The 27,649-nt window shown below is 39.0% G+C and overlaps 1 protein-coding gene across 8 annotated transcripts in view; it reads left to right on the top strand.

Annotated features, from left to right (window-relative positions):
- Positions 1-1,273: 1,273 nt before the first annotated feature.
- RALYL (RALY RNA binding protein like) overlaps positions 1,274-27,649 on the top strand; it is a 643,381-nt gene continuing 617,005 nt past the window's right edge. For 4 of the 8 annotated variants that reach the window (XM_048841086.2, XM_048841085.2, XM_048841090.2 and 1 more), the window contains exons 1-2: positions 1,306-1,496; positions 2,364-2,450. The gene's annotated coding sequence lies outside the window, so the exon portion shown is untranslated. The other 4 variants (XM_048841088.2, XM_048841091.2, XM_075125081.1 and 1 more) reach the window with 3 other exon arrangements.

Genomic DNA, 27,649 nt, shown 5'->3' with positions numbered 1-27,649 from the left:
TGTGACCTGCGATGTGCAGAAGGTCAGACTAGATTATCATGATGGCCCTTTCTGGCCCATCTAAAACAAACAAAACAAAAAAACCTAGGGCAGCTCTCACACAGTGATAATGGTGAGTGATGCCTGGGATACTTCTTTCTTTGTTTATAATGGGGCTGTCCGGTCCAGAACACCATGTGTAAGTTGCTCTTGACTGATTTGGGGCCCCTTCACTCAGACAAAACCTCAGGCGAGTGAGGGATGCAAAGTGGGGTCCCTGATGATTGCAAATGCCCTTTTTAGGTAACACATGCTACCGTTAAACGTGGGCAAGGACGGCTGGTGGGGAACAACAGGTTCACCTACCATCTGGCTGAAAGAGTTAACCTGCCGAGGAAGTAGCGGTCCTGCGTGACGATGCATTGCTGCATCTCTGGCTAGCACACGCCACCTGCAAAGCGCTCTCCCAAGAGCAGCCTTTCGGGAGTCACTTGTTTGACTTAAGCCTCTGCCAATAACTTTGTTATTAAAAACAATAGCCCCACCGCACCAACAACAGAGCAGAGGCCAGGAAAGCAAAACAAAGTAGCGAAACATTGAACGTGTCTCTCGGCACTTTCTAGTTTCTGTCCAGCTGCAACCGTGAGCATCCGCTGCCCAGTGCGCTCTGGACAAGCCTTGCTTCGGGTTTGCACTTGGACGGAGCAGATCCAGCCCAAGCAGAGAGTGCAGCTCCAGAGCACTCAGCCCCGGCCCCCGTGCCTTGGCAGGGGACGCTGGAGCAGCGCTGGCTTGCACCGCCACTTGCCACCCAGGCTAGCCAGCCCCATCGGCAACCCAGAGCAGGGGACGATTTATGGAGAAGGTAAAACCCTTAATTTGGCAGCACTGGAAGCAGCCGCGCGATAACTTTGAAGTGAGGAGGCGGCAAGTTGTGGCAGCACCGGCACACACCCGCGCCCGCGCGCGCGCAGCTGCTGCTGCTCCCGCTCGCACGGCACCGGCTTCCAACTCCCCTCTGCCTCCCGCCCGCGCGCGCGCAGCAGCTGCTGCTCCCGCTCGCACGGCACCGGCTTCCAACTCCCCTCTGCCTCCCGCCCGCGCCCCTGCCTGTGTCTTCGGCGCGCGCGCGCGCGCGCGCGTGTGTGTGTATGTGTGTGTGGGTGGGTGTGCGCGGCGCGTGGCGCTGGGGCGGGAGGCACCTGCTCGGCTCGCGCCGCCGCCGCCGCCGCGCCGGCTGCCCAGGCTCCAGCTCCGGCCCCGGCCCCTGGCTGCGGGCTCCCGCCTCCCGCTCGCCGCCGCCGCCGCCGCCGTGTGAGTGAGTTGGGCTGCTCCAGCGGGGCTAACCCCTTCCCCCTGCCTGCGAGTCAGCCCGGCTACGAATCACGTGTCCGCTGCCTGAGGCAGAGACTAGAGAGGAGAGGAGGGGAGGGGGGGGAAGCGCCTCATTCCTTCTTCCACCGCCATACTGTATTTTATAGTAACTCATTTTTATTCCTCTCTTTTACTCCCGCTCGGTGAGTACCTTTCCGCTGACATTCTTGTCCTCCTTTTTTTGTCCTTTTTTTTCTTCCTTTTTTTATTTTTCTCCTTTTTTTCTTCCTCTTTGATTATTGTTTCAATGGATTTGATCCTTTTTCTGATGACAAGTTTTTTGTTTTTGTTTTTTGTTTTGTTTTTTTCTTCTTCTTAGCATGCGATGGTTACTAAACTGTGAGCAAAAGGTGCTGCTGGGGCTGGGAGTCACTGGGAATTGAGCAATGCAATAAAATTAAGACTTACCAGTCCAGCAACAACATAGATAAATTTACTATCTCTAGATCTAGATATGCAACTGGTTTTGTTATGGCACGAGAAAAGAAAGCAATGTGAAATATGCGTTTTTTAAAAGATGAGGAAAAAAGGCATGTTTCTAACTCTTTTGCAGAGGATTTTTCCAGATGTTGTTTTGATGCTTTTTTAATTTTTAATTTTTGGTATATAGATGTGAATTGCAAATGCATTTTACAGCAGTGTTTACAAAGAGTTTGTGATCTTGCAATACTGGTTTAGGCCACTGAGCAAGATGTTAATTTTATTATTTTTGGTTGTTGTTTCCTTTTTTGACACTCGGTGCAGTCAGCAGTTTTTTTCTTCTTTTTCTTTGATGCCCGTTTATAACGTGAAACTTTTCTTGCAGCTTGTTAGAGTTGATCATTTTTAAATACTTTTTTCTCCTTAAAAAAAAAAAAGCCAAAAAAAAAAAAGCCAAAGCAATGATCGTTACTTTTGCACATTTGACTTTTTTATTCTTTTACCGAGATAATTTTATTATGATGATTATCAGGATGATGATGATAGATATGCACATATATACAAATAAATACATTTTAAAATGATGGCAGTGGAAGGTTTTCCTGGAGAATGAAGTGCGGTTTGGTTTCCTTGTCAACGGAAGATGAAGTGAACAACTGAACATCTCCCCAGTGCAGGTACTTCATCTCCTTGTAGGCGTTTCCACTCTTTGTAAATTACATTGTGGGAATAATAATGATTATTATTAATAATAAAAATATCTCAATCCCTCGCTAAATATGTGTCCTCAATGAAATGAAGACGAAACTAAATTATCTGCCTCTTGATCGCTCGGATGTGTCCAAAATACTGCGCTAATTGAGCCTAGGTCGGTTAAACTGCGTGTGATAGTTTATGTACTATCCTAGACATGCGGGTAGCCAGCTGACAAACCTGAATGGAACCGTGAGATGCAAGTTATGAGCAGGGACTCTTCTAGGGCTTAAAAATAACGGAACTGGATTGTGAGTAAGAAGGGGTGTGTGTGTTTAAAAAATGCCTATTAGAAAATCTTGGGTGGCTGTGAGAGAAAACAGTAGCAGCAATCTCTCAGAGGGGCTGGCTTACTGCCATATGAGCTTGACACATATTCCAAATCCATAGGGATAACAGACCCCCTTATTTCCAATTCCTACGCCTCCTATTAACAAGGAATAATCAAGGCAACAAGCAGGTCGTCTGTCAGGTTTAGCTCATTGGGCTGGCGATTCATTATGAGCAGATGCATATTTTGAGGTGTTTCCTTTTGTTTTGGTGATTATTAATGCTGCTGTCTGCCAGGGAATAGGAAACAGTTACTTTCCGTGACGGTCACTGAGAGTTCAAGATTAGGGAAGCAACTGTTACTTTGCTTTAACAGCACCTAAACTGTTCCTGATTTAGAGACAGGATATTCGTGCACTGAAATATGATTTTGAAAGATTTTTCCGACTGGCAGTTTTTCCAGAAAGAGATAGAGCTGAGTATTTTATCAAAGTTGAGGTGTCGAATACTTGGATCTGCAGTGTTCTGCATGGTTTGCTTTATTGTGATCGTGCTGTTTAGTGTATTCTCTATTAAAAGATTTCAGGGATTTTATAACTTGGGTCATAAAAATTTGCTCTGCATTTAAGCATTGAAAAGAAAGTGTCTTTTAGGGAATCCTTTTTTTTTTTTCTTTCCAGATGTAAAGAGAAACTTTTTCTCTATTTTTCGTTTATAGGAATACAAATGCATTTGGAAGTTAGAAACTTCAGACACATATTTACATTCTTGGAACTCGCAAATACATTGCTCTTTTAAACTGAAAAGTTTTTATCCAAAGTCTGTAATGTGCACTCATTCTGTTGGATATGTTGTGAAACAAAACCCAATAAATGTTAGTTATCTGGTGTGGAAAAGTAACTATTATACATGGCTGGTGGGTTTTTACAACAACACTGTGATTTAAAAAAAAAGCCTAACACATAGATTTAATTTGCAGTTGGGTCAATAATCCATCTTTCAAAAAGTCACTATCTAGATATTTACATGATAGATTATAATACCTTGTTTGGAGTAGTTACAATCCACTGGGTCAATCATCCACATTTTAAGAAGACCCCTACTTTTATTTATTCTTGGAAGGATTAGATTTTTATCAGTAACTGTTGGTAAATGTCTATTTCACCACACACCCACAAACTGATGAAAAAATATTTCCATTGATGATAATCTAAATCTGCAGCTATGTAATGTAAGAAAAATACTGCTTGAGAAATTTTTAGAGTTTGATTTAAGGATATTCACTTTTTATATTTTGAAATGTGATTTTGACAGTTTGTGTTCTAATAGTTATAAAGCTTTAACTTTACTGTCATTAAATAATTATTGCCTGAGCTCTCCACTGTTTGGCCCTCCCATAATTTTCTGCAACTGTAAAAATGTAAATTAATAAAAATTTTAAAAATCTAAAAATAAATAATGGTATTATTTATTGGAGTTATATTAACATTTTAATTCTGCTTAGCCTATTTCTATTTTCATAATTCAGATTGAAAAAAATCTGTGAGTACAAAATAGTGATCAGCATGCTATGCACTATTTTCCCGCCTAGTTTTAAATTATTATTTTTTTCAGTTTTTCATAAAGTTGAGGAGAATGGACAATAAATCCAGAATTCTTAGTATTGGTAAGTTGTTTTAAACAAATAAATCAGGCAAGTAATTTCTGGACCGACATTCCTTTGGCCCATAACTTGTCTGTTTTTATGGGCAGTGATATATCAGTAATTTGTACAGATAGTTGCTGACTATGAGTAAAATCCTGGTCACTTAATCTTTCCTTGAAATCCATGATAAAAAGTTTAGAAGTGCACTACTATGGACACTCAAATGGAGTGTATAAAATACCCATTGCATGTGCACAAGTCAGGAATTGATGTGCACACATACCTTTCATGTGCACAAGTTGAGGTTGTATTGAATATTTTACATGTACAACTTGGGTATGCACAAAACAGCATATGCACTTTTAATAACATGGGCCAAGGGGCTTACTTTTGTAAGGAGAACGGTGTTTGGCTCTGTATATGCTGCAACATCTATGCACTGTACAACTTAATTGAGAATGCTATATCAGGCTCACCTTGAAATTTCCATGCTTTATGTCATAATGTAATGTTATTGAAAACAGGACTTTGTGTGTTAATTTGCATTCATGTTTGGAAAGCCACCAATATAAATACTGTACAAGACTAGTAACTGTTCAGTTATTTTCAAGATATAAAATTTTATAAATAAACTAGAAAATTTGAAAATGGACATCTGATTAACTCTGTTATTACCTTTGCTATAATATTTGCTGCATTCCCTACATTTATAATGGGAAATACTGCTACTACTATAGTAATTTTAACTTCTGCAAATGGAACATGTCCAGTCTTGAATATTATCTCTTTATATTTTAAATCTCTCTTCTGATATTTAAAGGGAGGTGAGAGAGTTAATTTGCCCTTCCAGAAATTTGTGAACTGAAAACATTGGAAAGCAATTCTTGTTATGTTTTTCACCCAAATAATAAATTTGCAGTACCTGCTGAATGAAAATCTGACTAGTGAACAGCCTGGTTTCACAGGGTTCTGGGTGCCCTCAACATCGGATGAGCACTGAGTCATAAATAAGCAATACAGAGGATATTAGCCATCCCAGGGCTGGATGATAGAAGCAAATAATGGATGATAGAAGCAAATAATCCTTTCCCCATATCTATATCCCAACACTGGGGATGTTTTTTCACACAACTCTTTAATTTCCAGTATCTAGGAATTTTCCATTCTCCCTTTCTTTAGATTCATACCACCTTGCCCTTTGGATAATGTATTGGCCAGTATGCATTACCATGATAGACTCCTTTTGTTTCGCATGAAAATGAAAGTTTGCTAGTTACTTTTTAAAACAATGTTTCTAATTACAATTTCTTCTCAAGGTACTTATTTCCTAGATTCTGTTCATAGTCATTATCCTAAAAGCAGTACTTCCTATCAGCCATTAACAGGCTAGTTCTGTCTTATAGCAATTTTTCTCCCATTTAACTCAGGCCAACCATCAAAAAGTTCACAAGATAAACAACATAACACTATGTATAAAAGGTGCAAGATATTTAAGGGCCTGATTCTGCCCTCATATATGCATGTATAATTCCCACTGACCTCATTGGCACTCACACTGCCCAAGGACATAGATGAGTCCTTATTTTTAATTACAGTTGGATTTTGTGAACCCAAGTTGAAAGTGGCCTGTTTGCAAATGAAAAACAGAGTTATCTGTGTCTGTGAATGTGGGACCCCAATGGAATAGATTGTAACCCAGTGTATAGCCTTCTTCAACATAGGTCTATCGTAAGAAAACAAAACATATCTAAATAAATGGACATACACATTATGACACCAATTTGTTTATCTGCTGAAATTCTTTTATGATTTTTGAACAATCACTCTATTTAGCTAGTTTTCAAATTATTCTTTTAGGCTTCATCACTGTAGGTAACTTAAATACCATGCCTTTCCAAGCAATGTCCAGCACTAGATTCAGAAATGCCAACTATAACCCTTAAAATACTTTTCAGAATGTATTCATGGGGGCAAGTGTTTATTTCTCTACAAACTTCCTTGTGGATGAGGCAGAGCAAAATAGGCTCAGTTTTCCTTTAAGAAAGTCCAACCGTGCAGAACTGAGCATGAAAAGACTTATGGCAGAAGTAGCATTCACAACAGGAACATATTAAAATCAGTTTTCAGAGGAACAGCCGTGTTAGTCTGTATTCGCAAAAAGAAAAGGAGTACTTGTGGCACCTTAGAGACTAACCAATTTATTTGAGCATGAGCTTTCGTGAGCTACAGCTCACTTCATCAGATGTTTACCGTGGAAACTGCAGCAGACTTTATATACACACAGAGAATATGAAACAATACCTCCTCCCACCCCACTGTCCTGCTGGTAATAGCTTATCTAAAGTGATCAACAGGTGGGCCATTTCCAGCACAAATCCAGGTTTTCTCACCCTCCACCCCCCACACAAATTCACTCTCCTGCTGGTGCTAGCCCATCCAAAGTGACAACTCTTATGGGCTAGCACCAGCAGGAGAGTGAATTTGTGTGGGGGGTGGAGGGTGAGAAAACCTGGATTTGTGCTGGAAATGGCCCACCTGTTGATCACTTTAGATAAGCTATTACCAGCAGGACAGTGGGGTGGGAGGAGGTATTGTTTCATATTCTCTGTGTGTATATAAAGTCTGCTGCAGTTTCCACGGTAAACATCTGATGAAGTGAGCTGTAGCTCACGAAAGCTCATGCTCAAATAAATTGGTTAGTCTCTAAGGTGCCACAAGTACTCCTTTTCTTTTTATTAAAATCAGTGAGAACTTGAAAAAGAGCACAAAGAGATGAGGAAGAAAGGGAAAGAGCGAGGATGTTGAGTAGTGAAAAAAAGTGAGGAAAGTTTGGAGAAAGAGATTTTATAGACCATAACTTTTTGGTTATGATCTATAAAATGTAAAATAAATATAAAAACTCAATAGAATGTGTAAGAGATATCTTAAATAAAGGATGACCATGCCTTTTTATTGCTTAGTGTATCTGTGAACAACTAATTATTCAGAACACTATAGCCCTAATCCTGCAAACACACTGGAATAATATTACAGGGGTGAGTAGTCAATCGCACTACTTGTGTGCATGAAGTTATTCACATGTGTGAATGTTTGCAAGATTAGGATCCAGAAAAGAGAAAACTGTACATTAGAGGTGGTGCAAAACTCAGCATTATAGTATGACAAGTTAGACAGCTGTATAGATTTGTTATTTCACAGATATAGACTCAAAATACTGTTGCTCAAATTGTGGATTTTGCTTTGTTTTGATTTTTGGTTTGAGTGACCACTGATGTTATTTGTTCTTTTGTTGAACACTGCATAAATTCAGTTATTTTTCAGCTGATATGCTGTACAGTAACATTTAAACAAATCTCATTATTTGTTAGTCTAAAAAAGGTTGAGGTAGTATTTCAAACTCCTCCACCTCTTTGTGGATCTTTCTGATGCAGCTGAATAGATTGCATCATTTTAACTCATGATTATTTTCTTGCCATTTAGAAATGCAGTTTTAATTTCAATAATTAATTTAATCTTTTAGAAGCATTTGGACTTTGATTTTGGATCACTTTTCTGGGAAGCATTATTTTTGCACAATTGAGTGTGATTTTCTGACTGGATGAGTCATGCACCAGCAATTAAAACAAATAATCAAATTGCCCTTTCAAATTACTAAGCAAATTTCAGGTTGCTAGGCACTAATACAATTAATTTGTTTTATCACTGTAAAAGCCTGGAATGTATTTAAAACATGTGTATATCATTACAGGTAATTTCAGCCTGATACAGAGTTAGTAAAATATTTAACTAATCAATTAACCCTTAGTGCTTACATAGTTATTATGCCAACATTTTTCTTTTTAGAGGAATAGTATCTGTATGGTTACCTACTCCCAGTTCACACACTCCAGTGTGAAACACTGATTGATGGCTAAGTTAAGTAGAAAACTCTGCAACCTGTAGTCCATGTGGTTTCTACTGGTTGGAGAGTTTTGTACAGATTGCAGCAGGGACAAGGGCTGAGGTCTCCAACCTTGGGATATACTAAAATCTGTTTGGGTTATATTATAGATCTCAAGATTTCCACTGTGGATCAGGTTATTCAGCCAGAAAGCCAGACTTTCTATGGTGTTCTCTATCTATCTGTCAGTCTGTCTAATTTTCATTTTACATCAATCACTATGGATGGTATTGTAGCCCCTTGGTCTTCCCTGTTATCAGACTCCTTTTAGAGCCATTCTGCTATGTCAATGTCTAGCACAAGGGGACCTGACCTATTTGAGATTTCTAGGGGCTGCTGTGCTATAAATAATCATTTGGCCACAAATCTAGCCTCTGAAGCATTTACAGGGACCCATGGAAATTAATTCTGACAGAGTCCTCTTCATGAGGATGATACTAGATAGAATGGTGCTCTTTGGGCTCTTTCCTCTCACTGCCCAGTCATGAGCTGTTTACCCAAACTCTGTGGAGTCCTGGTTAAATGAGGTTTGCATGGAGGGACTTTACCAAATGATGGGAGAACTGATGTCATTAGGTTACTTCCAATTATTACTACCTCCATTAAATTGTACCCCAGTGAATCAGTGCAGCAATATGAGCACAGGGGATATTCTGCTTCAGCAAGAATGAGCTCCTCAGGGAAAAAATGGTCAGAGCCTCTTGACAAACCACAGATTATAAAGGCAGTACAGAACATACCTGAGGATCAAGAAGCAACATGGATCTAACAGAACCTTGATACTATTAACGAGTTTGGTGAAAAGCAGGCCCCAGGCTTCTAGAGGTATGCCACGCAGAATCACACTGGCAGGGCTTGAGTTACCGTGCTAAAAGTATAGTATGGACATTGTGTCTTAGGCTCAGGTGGAAGGTCAAGAAAAAGGAGATAATTGGCCAAAGTGAAATATTAGTGGGATTTTGACATGATTATAACAAGTCTCAATTTGGTCTGTAGCAACATATCATATTGATGACACTCAAAACCAAAGATTTTGACTGTCAAAATAAGAGCTTCACATAGATATTCAGTGGCTGACATGTCAAGTGAAACAGAGAACTTGTAAACTCAGAATGGTGGTATTATGTTTTGAGGACATCCTGTGTACATGGCAGTTTTTATTTTGCTTTCAAGTGTTTTGGATTTATAAATCCAATTTCGTGGAACCCGTTTTGATTTGTTTTAACTGTGCTGTTTGGTATTAGAGTTGTTTAGTATTTAAAATATTAAAATGTTTTCCTCATACTAAGCATTCATTTTATTTCAGCAATAGTGATTAATTAAATCTAGAAAAAAAGTAATTCATGAGTTTGACAAAGCTTTTTATAAAATACCTGAACAATCACACGAGGCCTCATCCAAAGAGGTGGTGAGCACCTGCAGCTCTCAGTGAACTTGGTGGGAGTTATAGCTGAATCCCATGGTATATAGTAAGTGGAGCATCATGTTTCTAATGCTGTCCAGTACCCAGACTGTAAAATAAAAAGCTCCTTATGACAGAAAAGAAGGAAATTCCTGCCCAATTATAATACTGAAAGAGCCTTTTTTCTTAAATATTTAAAAGGATGGAAGCTGTTTAACACTGAAAAATGCTCTGTGCAAACAGTCACTGTATGTGCTGTATAATACTATGTGGTTACCTTGTAGGTACAATTGAAAACAAAACACTTACAGTCAGATGCCTATGAAAGGACTTGATTATATCATGTTGTAAGTGTCAACCTTTTGGGTCCAATTCTGCTCTTGAAATTCCCATTGATTTAACTGTGAATAGCCTCAGACCTTAAATTAGGAACGCAGCTAGTGAGGTCAGTTTTCGCCATTCTCTAAATTGAATAAATTCAGGTCAGTCTTTTAAAATGCTGCAGTGGGAGAGTGGAATCATTTTCCTCACTATTGATTCTGTTTTCCTTCTGCATGCAAAGCTTCCATTGATTAAAATGGGGGTTCTACGTGGAACAACTGCAAGACTGGCTCCTCCAGATGTATACACGTAAATCTTATAAACAATTCATGAAAGTTATGCCCTTTGAAAAGAAAATTTACCCTTAAGTTTTGGTGTTACTGTCTCTTTTGCCATGGGGGATAATTCTTCAATGTAGCAGCTGCTGTTATTTATTATTGTTATTATTATAACACACAGTGGCCCTTATCATCAGGATTGGTACACCAGGGTGCTTTACAAATAAATACTGATATTGCATGAAATCCTAGCCCTATTTAAGTCAGTGGTAAGGAAAGCTGAAAAATTTCCATATAAACTGTATTCACTGAAGCTCTGTGTGGTGGTTCCTTGTCCAACTGGCTAGAAGAAAAGGAATTATTGCCCCTTTAAAGAATCCTCTTACAACTGGATAGTAGAGGGGAAGGAGAGGGAAAGTGTACAGGGAAGGAGCAAGGAAGAGCAAGAAGCAGTTGGAACAAGGTGGTGGTGCTGGAGGGGGCACTACCCTTCCTACTGATTGGCAGAGGAGGTGGTATTTATACCCTGTGCAGTCCTGGAAAAGCCCTCTTTTGAAAACTGAAATTTTGACTAAACAAAATCTTTTGCAAAAATTGTCTTCTTTCTGTGGAAAATTTCAGTTTTTGTCAAAAGATTTTGGCCAAAAACTGGAATGATTGTGGGTTTTGAGTTTTTGGTGAAAATTTAAAAAACGGAGTGGAAAATTTTGAGGAAAAAAGGAAATTTCCACCGGGGGGGGGGGGGGGGAATCAGACCAGCTCTAGGCAATGGCTAAACTCCCATTAGTCCCAGTGAAGTCAGGATTTCATTCATTGTTCCTTCCCAGAAGAGCTTATAACCTAAGGCCCTGATATTGCAGTAAGTTCCACCACGCATGAGCCTGCACAAAAATCCATTTACTTCATATAATGGATACAAAGGGTCCACCTGTAGGGAGCTCATGGTGCCTGAGAAAAGAGGCAAAGTACAAAGGGTGTGGGGAGAGGAATACAATCAAATATACACAGTTTGGATATACTGATATACAGTTACAATTTTAAAAATTTATGAGTAAATAAAGTAAGTGGCAAAAATCCCCCTCACCCTCTCAACTTAGTTATCATTAATTGCTCATTTAAATGAATTCCTAGAATATTACTGACAAATGGTCTTTCAAAGTCCATTGGTAAGTGGAGGATTTAGATCAGTATCCAATGGCGGAACTGTAGAGCTTGTCTACTGTCATGGTTCAATGGCCTTGCTATGAATATCACTAACTAGTGTAGTATGAGGTCATAATCTATTGCAGTACAATGTGAATTGAGTCCAATTAGAGATAGTGGTGAGATCCCATTAGCAGTAAGATGAAGTGTGACGAAAAACAACGAGCTATTATAGCTCATAAATAATATGGAGTCCTGTTTGATTGCAAGGGTTTCGCTATTGCTGTATGAGTGTCTGCAACATTTTTTGTAGGATTTTAGAAGAATGATAACACTATGTAAATAGATTGAGATTTATGGAGAGCTTTGTGAATTCCGCAGTGCAAATTCCTGTAAGGAACCTGAGTTGGCCACACTTTTCAGCTGTCTTCACCATTATGTAATTATGTAATTTAAATTATACTGTATAGTCCAAAGTACTATAAGAGGAAACCTGAATCAAGCTAGTAAAGTATATAGTTCAATCTGATATGAATAAGTGCAAAACATGGCATGTCCTGAGTTAATTCCCAAAATAGCATAGTGTTATTCATATTCTAAAATAAGGCACATCCAGGGTACTATAACTGCCATGTTAAAATGGTATGCATTAAGTCACAAATCTGATTGATTAATAAGACTCAAGAGACATAGGTTGGAGCTCACAGTGTAAAACATTCAAATAACCATTTCCTAAGGGCAATAGAGTGTATAGTTACAATATCGTGTACACACTTCACCAGACGAGGAGGCAGTTGGCCTTCATATTTATTCTTCAAAGTGTATCTATATATCTACTGTGAGGTTTTGTACTGCCTATTGAAACTATAGTATCTGAGCACCTCTTACATAAAATATCCTGGTAATAATGAAGTCCTTGGTGGAATTCATGGAGTCTCTGGCTTGTCTCCCTTTTTTGTGTTATGCACCTAAGGTACCATGGCTGGACACCATGCGAATATATGTATTGCTAACACATCTAATATCATACATTAGTTACAAACAGAATGTTTGTCATTGGAATATAAGGAGCATGTGGCATAATGCATTTTCAGTATATGAAAGTATACAACTGCTGATTGAGCTACTAGGTAATAGTATGACATATGAACCAAATTCTGCCATCACGTGTCATAAGGTCCCCATTCTGCAAGCTGCCTCTGTGTGAGTAGATAATCAATAGGGCTCCAAGTGGATGCAAGGGTTTGCCTATGCAGAGAAGCTTGCTGAAAAGTGTTAATGCTCTGATTCAGGACAGCAGTTAGAGCAAAAAGCTTAAGTGCTGTCCTGAAATGGGATGTTGTCTTGAATTGGGGCCTAAGACAATAAGCAGGATGGTATGGCATACCACAGCAGAAATTTTAAAATGGGTTCAGAAATCCCTGCTACTTGGTCAAAATAATAATGAATCTTGCAACAGTAACCATAACCACAGAGTTACAGCAGGAACTATTTTCACTGCCTAAAAAGTGCCATTTATCAGAAGGGGAAAAATGCATTAAACATTGTTGTTTTATTTAACTGCATTTCTGAACCCATTTTATCTTTTCTTTGTAATTTTTTTTTATTTCAGACTTGCTGGACCTTCCCTCCTGCTCTGGACCTCTCCCCTGGCGTCGGCAGAGCTCAGAAGGATGAAAGAAAAAGAAGCAATAGGAGAGGGATGGAAGAGGGGAGAGGAGTAAAAGGAGGAGGAGGAGGGCAGCAATTGAAATGGAGAAAAATTCAACAGCGGTTCAGTTAAGGCTTAAACAATGGAATGTTTATAAGATCCCCTCCTACTGACCTTTCCTTCTGGGTCATTACCCTCTCCCGCTCTGTCACCTTAGCTATGGGGGCCTTTCATCAGCACTTCAGCCACAGCAGCCTCACTTTTAACTTTTGCTTTTTATTATCAAGAACAAAACAAACAAAAAATCCCAGAATGCAGCACCCTGCTTACAGACCTAATTTCCAGGATGGTGGGGTTTTTATTTTTGTTTTTTAGATGAAATACGGTTACATTGTTAAGTATGCAAGTCAGTAGGAGTACTGGCATGATTAAGGACTATTTCTGTGAGTTACGCTGGGACCAGATTTGCAGTTAGGCAGTCCTAAGTTGCATCACTGTTGCAATGGCCCCTTATGTGCCATTGCAGGAGTGCAGAACTGCTGGGCTGAAAGGATTCCACAGCCATGCCTCCTCCCATGCTGATGTGCCCCTTCCTCTTCAGGCCCACCCCTATCTGGAATGCCTCCTGCATAGTAGGGCTGTTGCAGGAGGGATCACAATATTGGTAGAGACAGTACTCAGCCTAGAGGACTCCTAAAATGGGTATTTCCTGAGTGGGGGGAAAGGGGACTTACATCTGTTCTATTGCACCTCTGTACAAGACGAGCATAAAGGGGCCATAGGGCAGCCATTGAATGGGTACAAAGGCAGCCTACCATATCAAGTTTGCAGGCTCAAATCTTTATACTGGAAGTGGTAACAAATTCCTGATGTTGTATTTCAAATAAAAATTGAACATGGTTGTTAGTGAAGTTCTTTTGTTTTTCACATCTAGCCCAACAGGTGCTGGTGGAACAGGTCCAGAGCAGAATGGTCAGGTCTGAAAGCCTAAAAGGAATGTTCTTGACCTAAGCAAACAATCTTTTTTAATTATAATGTGCACGCACACACGACACACTCGTTAAATAAAAGTTTGAGAGAATAGTAACTTGCTGAATTTGTTAAAATATTATTATTTTATAAACGTTTTCATTTTATAATTTCTCTCCACTTACAATGTAAACATGGACTGTTGTCTCATACATTACTCTATATTTATAATATTCATTAGTAATAAATGCTCCATAGTGTACTGGTCTTAGTGCTGAATTGTTTCCTAAATGGCATGTTATACTACTCAATCTAATTTACAATAATTCAGTATGGTACATAGAATTGGCAAAATCCTGCCTGCTTTTATACATACAAGTAGTTGTTTTGAAGTCACTGATCTTATTGAAATCTATGTAACTGCCTGTGTAAGTAAGGTAAAGACAGATTTGATCCATAGGGCCCAATCCAAAGCCCTTTGAAGTCAGTGGAGAAACTCCCACTGACTTCCAGTAGGCCTTGGGTCAGGCCCTTATTCCTGATGTCCCCCTGCAGTATCAGCAGTGTTGTAGAATAACACATTACAAGTTATTCTATAACTTTGTGCCTTGTTTTGTAACTTTCAACTTTTATTTCAAAATGCAGTGAAATTGCTAAATACACTAGTTGCCATTTCATTTTAAAATGTAGCCTTCAGCCATAATCATCAGTTATTTTTATGACCAAATGCTTGGTATAATATTATACTACCTTCAGAGCCATTGGAAAAGAAGTTTTATAGCTTTGGGGGAATGATATTGGCACCTTGAAGATACGGACTTTTGATTAAAACTTTGAAAGGCCACAACTTCTGATAGGGCAGTGCATTTTGGGGGGTGTTAAATTTATACTTATTTCAAGTCAAGAGCTATTATTGACATTGGAATTTGTAACTGAAACATGTTAGATGGCCTCAAACGTAACTATAACATGTTTAAGAAGTAACATTAACAAACCTGTATCAATAAGCTTGGGCCAATTTTTTTTACAAGGGTGCCTAAAGCCATGCATCTACTGTAAATCCATAATTAGGTACTTACATAAAAGCAGCTCAATTTTCAGAGGTGTTAATCACCCACAGGTCAGACTGATCTCAGTGGGAACTATCAGTGGTCTGCACCTCTAAATAAAATCCAATTATTTATATGTAGATGCTTAAGTGTTGGAGCTAATCAGAAATATTTTTTCTGAAAACTTTCAATTTTCTCAAAAGTTGATTTTTTCTAACCAGTTTTATTTATTATGGATTCAGATGCCTGATTTTAATAATTCCAGTTTGAAAATGTTTTAATATATTTTTCCTTTAGCAATATAACCTCTCCCACTGCAGACAATTACATTCTTTCCATTGACTTGAATTGGGAGTTAGACTAGACCCAAAAGATCCTAGTGTACTCTGCATTTGAAACTTATAGAATTGGTAAAATTTCATTTTAGTGTGTGTGATTCTCTTGCCATTACATCGACTTTAGGGGCCAGATGCTGCTCTTATTTATAGTTGTGCGACACTTTGACATCAATGAATTGGCCTCAGTTGGTTTGCACTGAGAACAGAATTTGTCCTGAAGTCACTACCAAGTATGGCTTGCTGTCAGTTACTTCTCAATATGGTATTACATACTGTAAATGTCAAAATATAATAAATAAAGAAATAAAATATGTCCATTATACCTTCTCATAACAGTCAGTCTTACCCCAGCATGGTGCATTGTTTTGTTGTAGCACAAATACAACATGGTACATGTGTATAAATAACAGTATCCAAGCGGATGATACCTATTTCCAGTGAAGTCTGTGAGAATTTTGTTATTGATTGCACTGGAAATAAGATCAGGCATCAGTTTTCCAATATGGTAGGATGTGGTTCGGATACAAATATGGTATAATGTACTGTTTCAGTAGAATAGACAATTTGATATTGGATGATTCAGTAGTTCCCTAGGTGGAAAAATAGAAATGATATTTAACTAAAAATGTGTACTGCTGTTGCTTCCAGTTAATGATATGGTGCAAATTTTGTCCAATATGCTAAAAGTACAGTATGAGTAGAGTGCTATTTGCTAATCAGTAAAACAGAGTAAAGGATGATGGTTCAAGAATGGTTAGTCCGGTGTAGTTTAATATTATGAGATCAATTCTTTGTTCAGTAAGATACATATTGGGACAAAGCACAGAGTTTTATGAAACATTGAGTAATATCTACTAAAAATCATAATGATTAATACCATAGAAAGTAATTTACCATACAGTGTCTTAGTATGCTGTGAAACATTTTCATTTCCTTAGAACTTTGCAAACCTTTAATCATTTGGACTACCAGGTGTCTGGCTCAGGCTGAAATGTTTTGGAACATTTCAGCCAAAATGGAAATGGTTAATTTCCAAGAATGAGGCTAGTGAAAAATATACTGTTTTGCCCATTTTAAAAAAATTCTAGTGACTTTTTTGTGTGTGAGAAACTCTAGTATCTCCATTCTTTGGAGAAAGGACTTGAAATTTGGCAAGAGGATGTCTTTTTCTGACAGGGATGTGTTTTGCTATTCCCATGAAAATGTACCTAAACTTAGTCAAATTACAAGATTTTGAAAAAATATCAGTTTTCACATGCTAAATAGAGACCTGCTCGAGCTTCTCAGCTGAAACCAAGGAAGATTCCATTTTTACTGAGCATGCTCCAGCCCAATGCTCAGTAGAATTGCGCTGCAATGGCAGCTTTGCACTACTGCAGACCAGGCTAAAGCCAGGCACTGGAACTCAGAGCAGGGAGCCTCTCTCTTCTGTGTTCTCAATGTCCACATGCTGGGTCCAGTCAGCAGTAGGAAGCTGCCACATTTGAATGCCGAGGGGGCAAGAGCCAGACCTTCATTAGTGTGTGTGTGTGTGTGGGGGGGGGGGGGGAGTAGATTGGGATAAAGGTCCTGAGCAGGGGGGACTGGGGTTGGACCCTGGCTGAGAGAGAGGGAAACTTATACTGGGAGTTGGTGGAGGGGGGGCGGGGGGGAGACAGAGACTGGGACTGGCTGGGCCAAGAGACTTGGAACCAGTATGGCAGATGGGAAGAGGTGGAGGGGAGCAGAGAGTGACAATGGTGTGGGGGGAAGAATTTGGACTGTTGGGAAAAGAGACTGGGACAAGAAACTTGCAGAGGAAGGGAATGAAATTGGACAAGGACCCCAAGGAGTTGACTGGGATGAGGAATAGAGGCAGAATGGGGGCGATAACTGGATGCTGAGAAGAAAGACAGATTTCACAAGAAGCCAGGAAAAGGAGAACTGGAACTGACTGGGCAAGGAGACTGGAACTGGGTAAGAAACCCGAGGAGTGGAGAGTGTGACTGGCTAGGTTAAGAGAATAAGACTGGGATGAGGAGCCATGGTGAGGGAGCGACAAGACTGAGACAGGGACAAGTCGGAGAGGACAGGGCAGAAAGGATCAAGCTTTGGGGGAACAGGCAGAAGAGTCTGTGACCACTAAAACACATTTCCCTCCAGAACCTGGAATGAAAGCTAGGATTCCTGCATCTCACCATTCTTAGAATCATAGAATATCAGGGTTGGAAGAAACCTCAGGAGGTCATCTAGTCCAACCCCCTGCTCAAAGCAGGACCAATCCCCAACTAATTCTTCTCATGTGATCATGTAAATAAAGACTATTGTAATGCATATGCACAAGGAGAGCAATTAAGTTTGCACTGGCATTTGATAACTTTTGAGTGCTTGACTTTGCAATCTTAATAATGTCCTTTTAACATATTTCTGTATATAATATATCAATCATATATGTATCTATACTGACAATATATACTGCAAACTTTACAACAAACTGTGAGATATGATATATAATCAAACATTATAAAATTGGATTTATTTATAAACTTTTATGGAATGCTCTACTGTAGTTTTTGAGTTCCTAACAAACAGTAATCACAGTCCCTCTGAGAGGTAGAGAATGTTATCATCTGCATTTAACAGAGAGAAAAACGAGGAACAAAAGATTAACATATGACTTGTCCAAAGACCTAGCCCACTGAAGTCAATAGGAGTTTTCCCCTGATTTCAGGGGAGCCATGGTTTCACACAGGGAGTATACAGCACTAGGCTAGCTCTAATTTCTGGCTAAATTTGTACTCCATGCTATACCTCTGATTTCAATGAGATTACGTGGTATAAATTGGTATAAAAGAGCATAGAATTTTTCCCTTTGAAAAATATAACTTTTTTATGAATTGAAGTCTAAAATATTAGGAAAAATGTACTAAATCCTATAAAAGTATGAGTTGACCGGAGGATAGGTCTGTTTTTGGTATGTCATAGATAATTTTGTAAGATTATGAATATTTACTCTTATTTACCTTGCCAGTTTTCAGAGAGAGATTATGAACCTGAAGTTATAAAGTCTTTGTGAAAAGCAGTTAGTGAGCATGTGCAACAGCTACTTTTCAAAGTTAAATTTATTAATTTCAGTAGCAATCAAACTATAAATCAGAGGTTCTCAAACAGGGAGATGCATCCCCTTGGTGGGGCATGGAATGTGTTTGGGGGGAGGGAGCATGAGAAGCGTTAGGGGAAAAAACTTACTGTGCACAGTTGGAGCTGGGTGGCCAGAGAACAGTGGTTGCTGGCCAGACACCCAGCTCTGAAGGCAGCACCGCTGCCAGCAGCAGTGGAGAAGTCAGGGTGGTATGGCACTGACACCCTTACTTCTGTGATGCTCCGGGTGGTGGCGATGTTTTCAGAACTGGGCGGCTGTAGAGGGGCAGGTGTTGGCTAGGCGTCAATAGACGGGAGTAAACTTCTACAGACACAAAGAAGGGGAGGGGATCAAATAAGTTTGAGAACCACTTTTATGGGCCATTCACTGGCCAAATTTTGTTATATAGATCAGAGACGTATGAGTTACAGTATAAGGGAACAATCCACTATAGGGTAGGAAGATAACGCAGTGTTGCCAACTCTTCCAATTTTATCACGAGTCTCAAAGTATTTGACATTTTACTTGGAGCCTGGAGTGAGGCATCATGCGAAAATCCCACTGGGGTGTGATCTGAGTATGGAGTACATAATTGGACTCTTCTGCTGTGCAGTGCAATAATTATGAGTAGTCAAATTATTTTGTGTTTGTATTTGCAAAATATGCAAAGAAAATTTTATGACTGCTTGATTTTGGTGTCAACAATGTTACTTTAAACATTGAAGACAAATTCACAAAAGGAGAAAAATGCAGTATTAATGGTAAATTCTTGAGGCATTATCTAGGTACTTTGAGGTGGACTGAATGTGAAGTCTTATGTTTCTTAACAATATGAAATTTGAATATATAATGATAAGTTTCCTAACATTTGCAAGGTTGTTGCAGATCCTTAATGTTATTTTTACATGGGTTTTTATCAAATAAACCACTTGCCATTTTAAAATACAATTCCTTATGTATTCCATAATTATTGTAAAGATTACCTTAAATGTATTTCCATATGTGAAAAGACAACTTTATATCACGATTATATCATAAAAATGTAATGTCATTGGGAGGCAGCATGAGTTAGTGGACAGAGTAGACAATTGAAAGCCAGGAATGCCTGTGTTTCAATACTGACTTTATTTATCACTGCATGAATTTGGAAGTACCTTAACTGCTCTGTATCTCAGTTTCCCCATATGTTAATAGAGGCAATATATCTTTGCCTACCTCACAAATGTGCAGACATGAGTTAATCTTTGGACAGCACTGTAGCACTTTTAAATATAAATCATTATATGATTACAGTTAATAATATAATTTTGTTAAACACTCAACATTCACCTGCTAAGGTATCTTAGCCTGTACTTAGAATAGGATATGCCATGATACTGTACTAACTGTAGAGTAGCAAATGCTAAGTTTGTATAGGTGCCTACTATGCACAGCCCCTTTTATCTAAGAATTTCAAATCCTTTGCAAACAATAATTAAGTTTCATGACACCACAGGCTTTTAAGTATCAATTATTATTTTTATTTAATTTTATTGCAGTAGCACCTAGGAGCACCAATGATGGATCGGAGCTCCACTGTGCTAGGTGCCATACAAGTATGTAACAGAACAGCTTCAAAGAGCTTACAGTCTACTATAAATGTTAAGAATGCTAGAGTATCATATATTCACGTGACATAATGATGACTATTTCTTTAAAAGAAATTATGCATATACCTGTGGTTACTTATGCATGCAAATATTATTTTCCTTGTGCAATTGACTATTTTGCATGCAAAAATGCAGGTTTTGTATACACAGTCACCTCTGTGCATGCACAGGTGCACCGCTTTTGTAGGTGCAATTATGACAAAAATGTGTTCTGTAATTTTCACTTTTTCAAGACTTCCTATGAAATCTCATGGTCATGGCCTTCTTAATGCACATTTATTACATCCTTATTTTGGTCAAGTGCCACCTGAGGCACATTGCGCCTACTCTAAGAAGATCCGCATGAGTGAGGAGAGTCATATTTTCCTCTATCTCCCTGTCAATACTATGCGATGTAGAGCAAAGTATCTGATAATTCTACAACAGTGTATCTGTCCCAGGGTGACAAACATCAAGAAAGGACCTGTAACTCTGCAGGAGAAGAACCCTTCTCTATTTTTTTGAGTTCTTGAGAAAATCTTAAGCATGTAAGTTCTTGTAAGTCAGGGTATGATAGCAGGTCTCCAGGTTGCTATGCTTTATATGAAAGTGGTGCTGGACAGACTCAGGAATTCTGAGAGGGATATAAAAAAATGATATTCTACTGCTACCAAATAGAAACAATGTTACCCAAGTTATTGAGATCAGTGTCAAGTATCAGAATCTCCAATAATTTTCTGCAGTCCAAAAATCACTGAGATTTGAATCAAAACCAAATTCAATTAAAAAACTCCAAGCAGATTTTTATAAAAAACTATGGAAAAAAAGCTTCTAGGGCTCAAATGTGAAGATTCAACCCAAAATATAATTTTACAGCCAAATAGTAAACTTCTAATAAAAATGTTGAGAAACCATTGTATGTGGAGATATGAATAACACCAAAGTAATACTGAAAAACATTTTTAAACATGCTACTGCATTCTCTAATACCTTTGAGCTCAGTTCAACCTTTAAAAAAAGTGGCTTCTTTATTAATAGAATAATAACGCCAGATTTCAAAGCAGATGGACCAGAAACAGACATCAAAGACAAGTTAACAAATCGTGAAATTACCAGAGTGAAGTCTGCAGAAAAATCATACAGAAATTTTGTAGGTAAAGGTTTAAGTAGACATGTAACTAATTTAGATTTTTAAATAATGAGCTGATTTTGAGTGGAAGTAGTTATCATACATACAGTAATAGAACAGCTAGCAGAAGCTACTGGAGGAGCTGAGAAATATAAGTAAAGATTTTGTTATCCTGGATGGGCTAAAATCGTCATTAGCAGCAAATGTTGTGGCTTTCAGAGACAAATCTAAAAGGAAAATTATATGTACTCAAATTTCAGTTGATACGTGTACCATACCTATAATAAATTGCTTGTGCTTGAGAATTAAAGCACAAACATACATAGGTGTTCTTGTGAAATATGAATTCACAGAAAGGCATTATATACATTTTTATTTCTGGCTTAAAAATATCTTTCATTTATATATCTTACTTTCCCTCCAGAGGATCCCAAAGTGCTTTGGAATCCTATGTATAGCACTCCCTACAATTAGGGTGACCAGATATCAAGTGTGAAAAATTGGGATGGGGGTGGGAGTTAATAAGGGCCTATATAACAAAAAGCCCCAAATGTTGGGACTGTCCCTATAAAATCAGGACATCTGGTCACCATACCTACAATATATAAGGCTTGCATATGTAGGTAGTGCTAGAGTGATAGCTATAGATAAGACTGCATAACAGTTTGCATTGTTCCCCAGTGTTCATAAGGTGAATAGGGCTGTAAAAGTTTAACCGATTAACTGATAATCTCGATGCTTAATGGTTTCAGATAACGATTAAACTCTGCTGCCACCCTGCGTGCCCAGGGTCTTGGCTGCCGCCCCGTGCAATTTCCTGTTCATGCATGACTTTAGCTGCATAGTGAAGTCCAGTCAAGCTGCAAATTGGTCAGGATACCTGGGAATATAATGAGAACTCCTTAATATCTCATAAATTGGAAAGAGAGTGGGGAAGGGCTCCTACAGACTTTGTAAAGTGTAATGAAGGGAGCCCTATGCCTGTGTACCTTAGAAACTCTGCTGTTGGAAAGACACAAAAATACTATCCTCAACTGTGAACTAATTTAAGTTCCTAGATGTGGAGATCTCTCCTGCAAACCTCCTAAAATGCACAGGAGAGGTGCTCCCTACTGCAGATTTTCTAAGATGTGACTATAGTAAGCATGTGTAGTATTTGATCATATAATTAAAGATCACACAAATCTCACAAACCACCACTCTTTCTAGGATGGAACATGGTTACTATTTAGCAGATCACAGAACTACACAACACTTGAGGGAAAGAAGTGAAGAATAACTATCCACCTGAATAATACCAGTGGTTTTAAAACTCCTCTGAAAGTTAGTTTCTCCAACAATGGCATGCTCTCTAACTTTGTATTGAAGAATGGCTCTGGTAGTTATTCAGAAGAAAGAGTGACCTCTACTCAATCAACATAAAACTACTTCTTGTAGTCCAACCCAACTCATCCAATTTCTAACCAAGGTCAACCTTGAATTGCTGGTGAGATCTTTTGAGATTATAATCAGAATTGGCTGATATATATAGCCACCTGGCAACCTATACTTCTATGCAAATTTGTTTGGCAGGAATAGTTAGTATTTCCCAGAATCCAGACTGCATTTTAAAATAAAGCCATGCTGCAAAACCAAATCAAACCGAAATGTTGTATTAGGTATTTTATTCAAGAGAAACAATAATAAAATCAAAATAATGATGCCTTTACTAATGTGGAAAGCTTGTGTGATCGTGTGCTACACCCCTTCACAAAATTTATTCCCTATCTTATTGTTGAAACCCAAACATACATTTGAATAGTCTGGATCATAGTGATGTTGTGTATATATAATGGAATGGAAAAGTCACTGAAGAATGCCTTAAAAATTAAGCTATTGTAAAGTGCAATAAAGTTATTTTTACCCTTTTGAACCAAGCAATTAGCCAATATTTGGAGTTTTGCAGGTTGTTTCTGTTAGGAAGAGAAATTGATGCTGGAGTCAGGTATTGTATTGATACAATCCTAATTATTTACAAACAATTCACACAAAGTCTTGTTTCCTGAATACAGTAGAAATCAAACAATGGGTTTCTTTGTTCACTGTTCTAAGCTTCTTTTCAGCCAGCACTCTGCCCAAAAGCTTTCTCTCTTAGCTTTTTTCTCAGGATCAAACTGCTGGTTCTCCCTGGGGCTTCCTTTCTGCTTTCTTTGTCTGCTGCTTGGTGTTTCTGCTGCTTCTCTGCCACCCACACACAGCTCCCTCAAACAATGCCCAGCCCCCAGTGAAACTCATCTGCCCACATATTTCAGATTTTTGACCAGCCTTGCACATGGTCTATGCTCTGGATGGTGGCACCTATTATTTCAGCTATTTTACTCCAGAAAGGATCTTAACTTCTTTTTTCTATTTATCCTGAATAAAGGGAAATGTTACACTCACCCACCCACCCATGAGGTTTTCTCCAACTGCCAGCTTAGCATTGTAATTCCTGTGAGAATCAGTGCCGCATATTGTGCTATATATATGTATGTATGTATTAGTTAGAATCCCCCATGCTCCTCTGTGCTGGGCACAGGTGCTGGTAGATAACCTAAGGTAGGAAGCCTGCACCTATTCCTCCACAGGCTGGGCATTTGCCCCTTTTGCTTATGTGGGTCTGAAAACTTTAGCTTGCTCAGGACTATTTTTTTTTAAAAAAATGGTTAAAGATACAGAAAAGAAAGAAAAAGAGTGAAAGTATTTGAAATATAAAAGTAAGGTTTTAATTTTAACAACATTTTTTGTTTTATTCCCTTTAGCTGGAGAAAGTTTTAGAAAGGAAAAAACCCTTGTCTGAGATTCTCTTAGATTGTATCAAAGATGGTAATAACTGTCCTTTGGGGTAAAATGAGAAGTTAGTTGAGATGAGCTGGAGCTGTGGTTGTTGCTGGTGTTGTTAAAATCTGATCCCCTTTTATCTCACATGGTATTTGGGATTCAGCTGGAGCTGGTAGAGGCTGGTTCCTTCTCTGGTCTCAGAATTTCTCAGAATTAGGATAATGAAGGCCCTGGGGTCCCAGGAGATGGTTGGAGTGACAGCCACGATGGTGAAGCTTGCTTCAGTAGCCTTTGCCTGTTCTTCATATTTTCCCCCTGAAAGTGTCTTTAAGGACCCAAAAAGGGTGTGATGGGTGGAATAGTGTACCCCCTCATTACTTTATCTACCAATTAGGCTTAATATTTAACACCCCGGTTTTGGTTTATTAATTTCCAGATTCACATTTGCTTGTTTATCAAGCATGACCTTACCACAGACCATGAGTTACATCAATAGGCTAATTCAGTTTTTCTGTCTCATTTTCAGACCTTTTTCCAGCAACATTTGTTATTATAGGCTATTGTGACATTTTATGAACTTTCACATACTTTTTACAGTTGAGTTCACAATTAAGGTAAATTTGTTGTCCCAATTATTACAACAGTATTCAAGCTATTTACATAAAAGAATATTAGGTACGGGATGGGGCAAACCAGCTGGTTGAAATGGGGATGGGAAACTTAAGGAAATTCCATAACAACAGTAGGAGAGTGAAACAATAGCACAATCTCTTCTCCTACCTCCAGATCTGTCTCAGATCTTTATTCCCCCTTGTGATAGGTTTGGTTACAGAGACCCCCTTGGGACTGTCACCTGGCGTGCTTAAACTACCTCTGAGCCCATTTTCCCTGTCACCTGGGGACTCCAGAATCCTGTCTTGTTGAGCCAGACATGTCAGTCTGCTGCAACACAGACCCAGGGTCTGAACCATGCCCCCAAAGCTGCAGACTTAACTGAAAACAGCTTAGCAGGTTTCCTATCTCCAGCACCCAGCTCTGAATGGGATCCACATCCCAAATAAATCCATTTTACTCCATTTAAAGCTTATACAGGGTAAACTCATAAATTGTCCACCCTCTATAACACTGATAGAGAGAGATGCACAGCTATTTGCTCCCCCAGGTATTGATCATGCACTTACTCTGGGTTAGTCAATAAACAAAAGTGATTTTATTAAGTATAAAAATAGGATTTAAGTGGTTTCAAGTAGTAACAGACAGAACAAAATAAGTCTCCAAGTAAAATAAAGCAAAACCACGCAAGTCTAATACACTAAGAAACTGAATACAGGTAAATCTCACCCTCAGAGATGTTCCAATAAGCTTCTTTTACAGACTAGACTCCTTCTTAGTCTGGGCCCAATCCTTTCCCCGGTACCGTTCTTGTTAGTTCCAGGAGGTATCTTAGGTGAAAAGCAGGAGATTCCACATGACTGGGACCATTTTGTTCTGTTCCACCCTCTTTTATAGCTTTGGCACAAGGCAGGAATCCTTTGTTTCTCTTTGGGTCCCCCCCCCTCCTTCTAAATGGGAAAGCACCAGGTTAAAGATGGATTCCAGTATCATGTGACATTTTCACATGTCGTGTGAGACTTCGTTACCTACTTACTGGCACACATGTCTACAGGAGGGCTTACAAGTAAACAGTCATCTACAACCAATTGTCCTAGTTAATGGGGACCATCAAGATTCCAAACTACCATTAATGGCCCATACTTTGCATAACTACAATAGGACCTCAGAATTATATTTCATATTCCTAATTTCAGATACAAGAATGATACATTCATATAAATAGGATGAACACACTCAGTAGATTATACGCTTTGTAATGATACCTTACAAGACCTTTTGCATAAAGCATATTCCAGTTATGTCAAATTTACACTTATAAACATATTTCCATAAACATATGGAGTGCAACGTCACACCCCTACCTATCCGCCCAGGCCTCTGATCCCATTGTTGATACACACAGAGCTGAGATGTGCTTGGCTGGTAAGGTAGCTGTGCCTCTGTTTGCTGCTCAGTCTGGACGCCCAGTCTGGTGGGGTCACTGCTCCTCAGCTACTCGGCCTTCACCCTTGGGACATGTGAGTCTCAATTCAAAGTGCTCACCCTCACCTTCAGTCTAGCTGTGTCCAACACAGTCCTTTCCCCTTGCTCATGCACATCCACTCCCACAGAACACAGCCCTTCCTTCCATAGAGCCCCACCACACACACTGCAGGCAAGATAATGCCCACCCTCCAGCTCCTTTCTAGGGTGAGCAGATGTCCTGATTCTAGGGACAGTCCTGATATTTGGGGCTTTTTCTTATACAGACACCTATTACCCACCCCCATCCCAATTTTTCACACTTGCTATTTGGTCAGCTTAGCTCCTCCCAATTATCATGAAATCTTCTATCTTCTTGCCCCTCTAGGCCCTTGATCCACCAGGGCTTGGCTGCTTGCACTTAGGTGCCATCCGCTGGCTTACTGCAGGAAATCTGTTGCAGGAACATTTGTTTCTTCATTCATGAATTGGTGGTGACTCTTATGAGTCTATTTCCTTCAAGCACTTTTGGCTCAAAGTGATAGTGATTGCACTTTCAAGCAAAGATTGACACCCATTTTTATCTTTACTTAAAAAGCAAAACAAGGGATGTACATGGAACACTATGTTGCTGCAACAAATTTGAGGTTCTTTTAACACAAAATCAGGAAATTGACAGTTGTGTTTCATTATTGTAACTTGGCCATACATTGCTGATAACCTCTTCTACATAGTATTACAGTGAACAACTTCTAGAGTGAAACAAGATATGGGTCCAGTTCATTTCTACTGGGGGAATCCAGTTTGTGGTCTTTGGTGGCAGAAGGTCCAGTCTGATCTGTCAGCTATTAAAAGACCCGAGCAAGTCCATAGGAGTGTTGTGTGTAGTGGAGTAATATTTGTGTGGGTTACAGAGGCAGGGGACAGTGGGGTGAATGGAAGTTGTAAGAGAGAAACTTTTGTGCACAATGAAAACGTTTAGGGTCTGATTCATCACTGTTATTAGTTTTATGCCAGTGTAATTCCACAGAAATCACTGAGGTTGAAATCAGTGGAGTTACTCCAGTTTTATACCTGTGCTACACAGTGGAGAAACAGGCCCTGGATGTTTAAAAGTTTTATATTTAGCAAAATTTAAGTATCTAAAGTTTAACATGAATAAAGGACTCTCTGCCTTTCTCGGCCACCTTGTGACATCTCCATATGCCCCTTTTATATAACTGTTTAGGTATCTCTGTAATTCTTCCATTACCTCTGCAAAACAAAACAACAACAACAAATATTAAAAGGCACTTCTCTTTAACAAGGCCAACAAAATGTTTATACATTTGTTGACCAACCCATTTTGGAGTTAAGGTAAACCT

This window comes from Caretta caretta, chromosome 2 (assembly GCF_965140235.1).
Source record: "Caretta caretta isolate rCarCar2 chromosome 2, rCarCar1.hap1, whole genome shotgun sequence".
In the NCBI taxonomy this organism is placed as follows: domain Eukaryota; kingdom Metazoa; phylum Chordata; order Testudines; family Cheloniidae; genus Caretta; species Caretta caretta.
The sequence above is the reverse complement of the archived record's forward strand: the minus strand, read 5'-3'. Positions and strand labels throughout refer to the sequence as shown.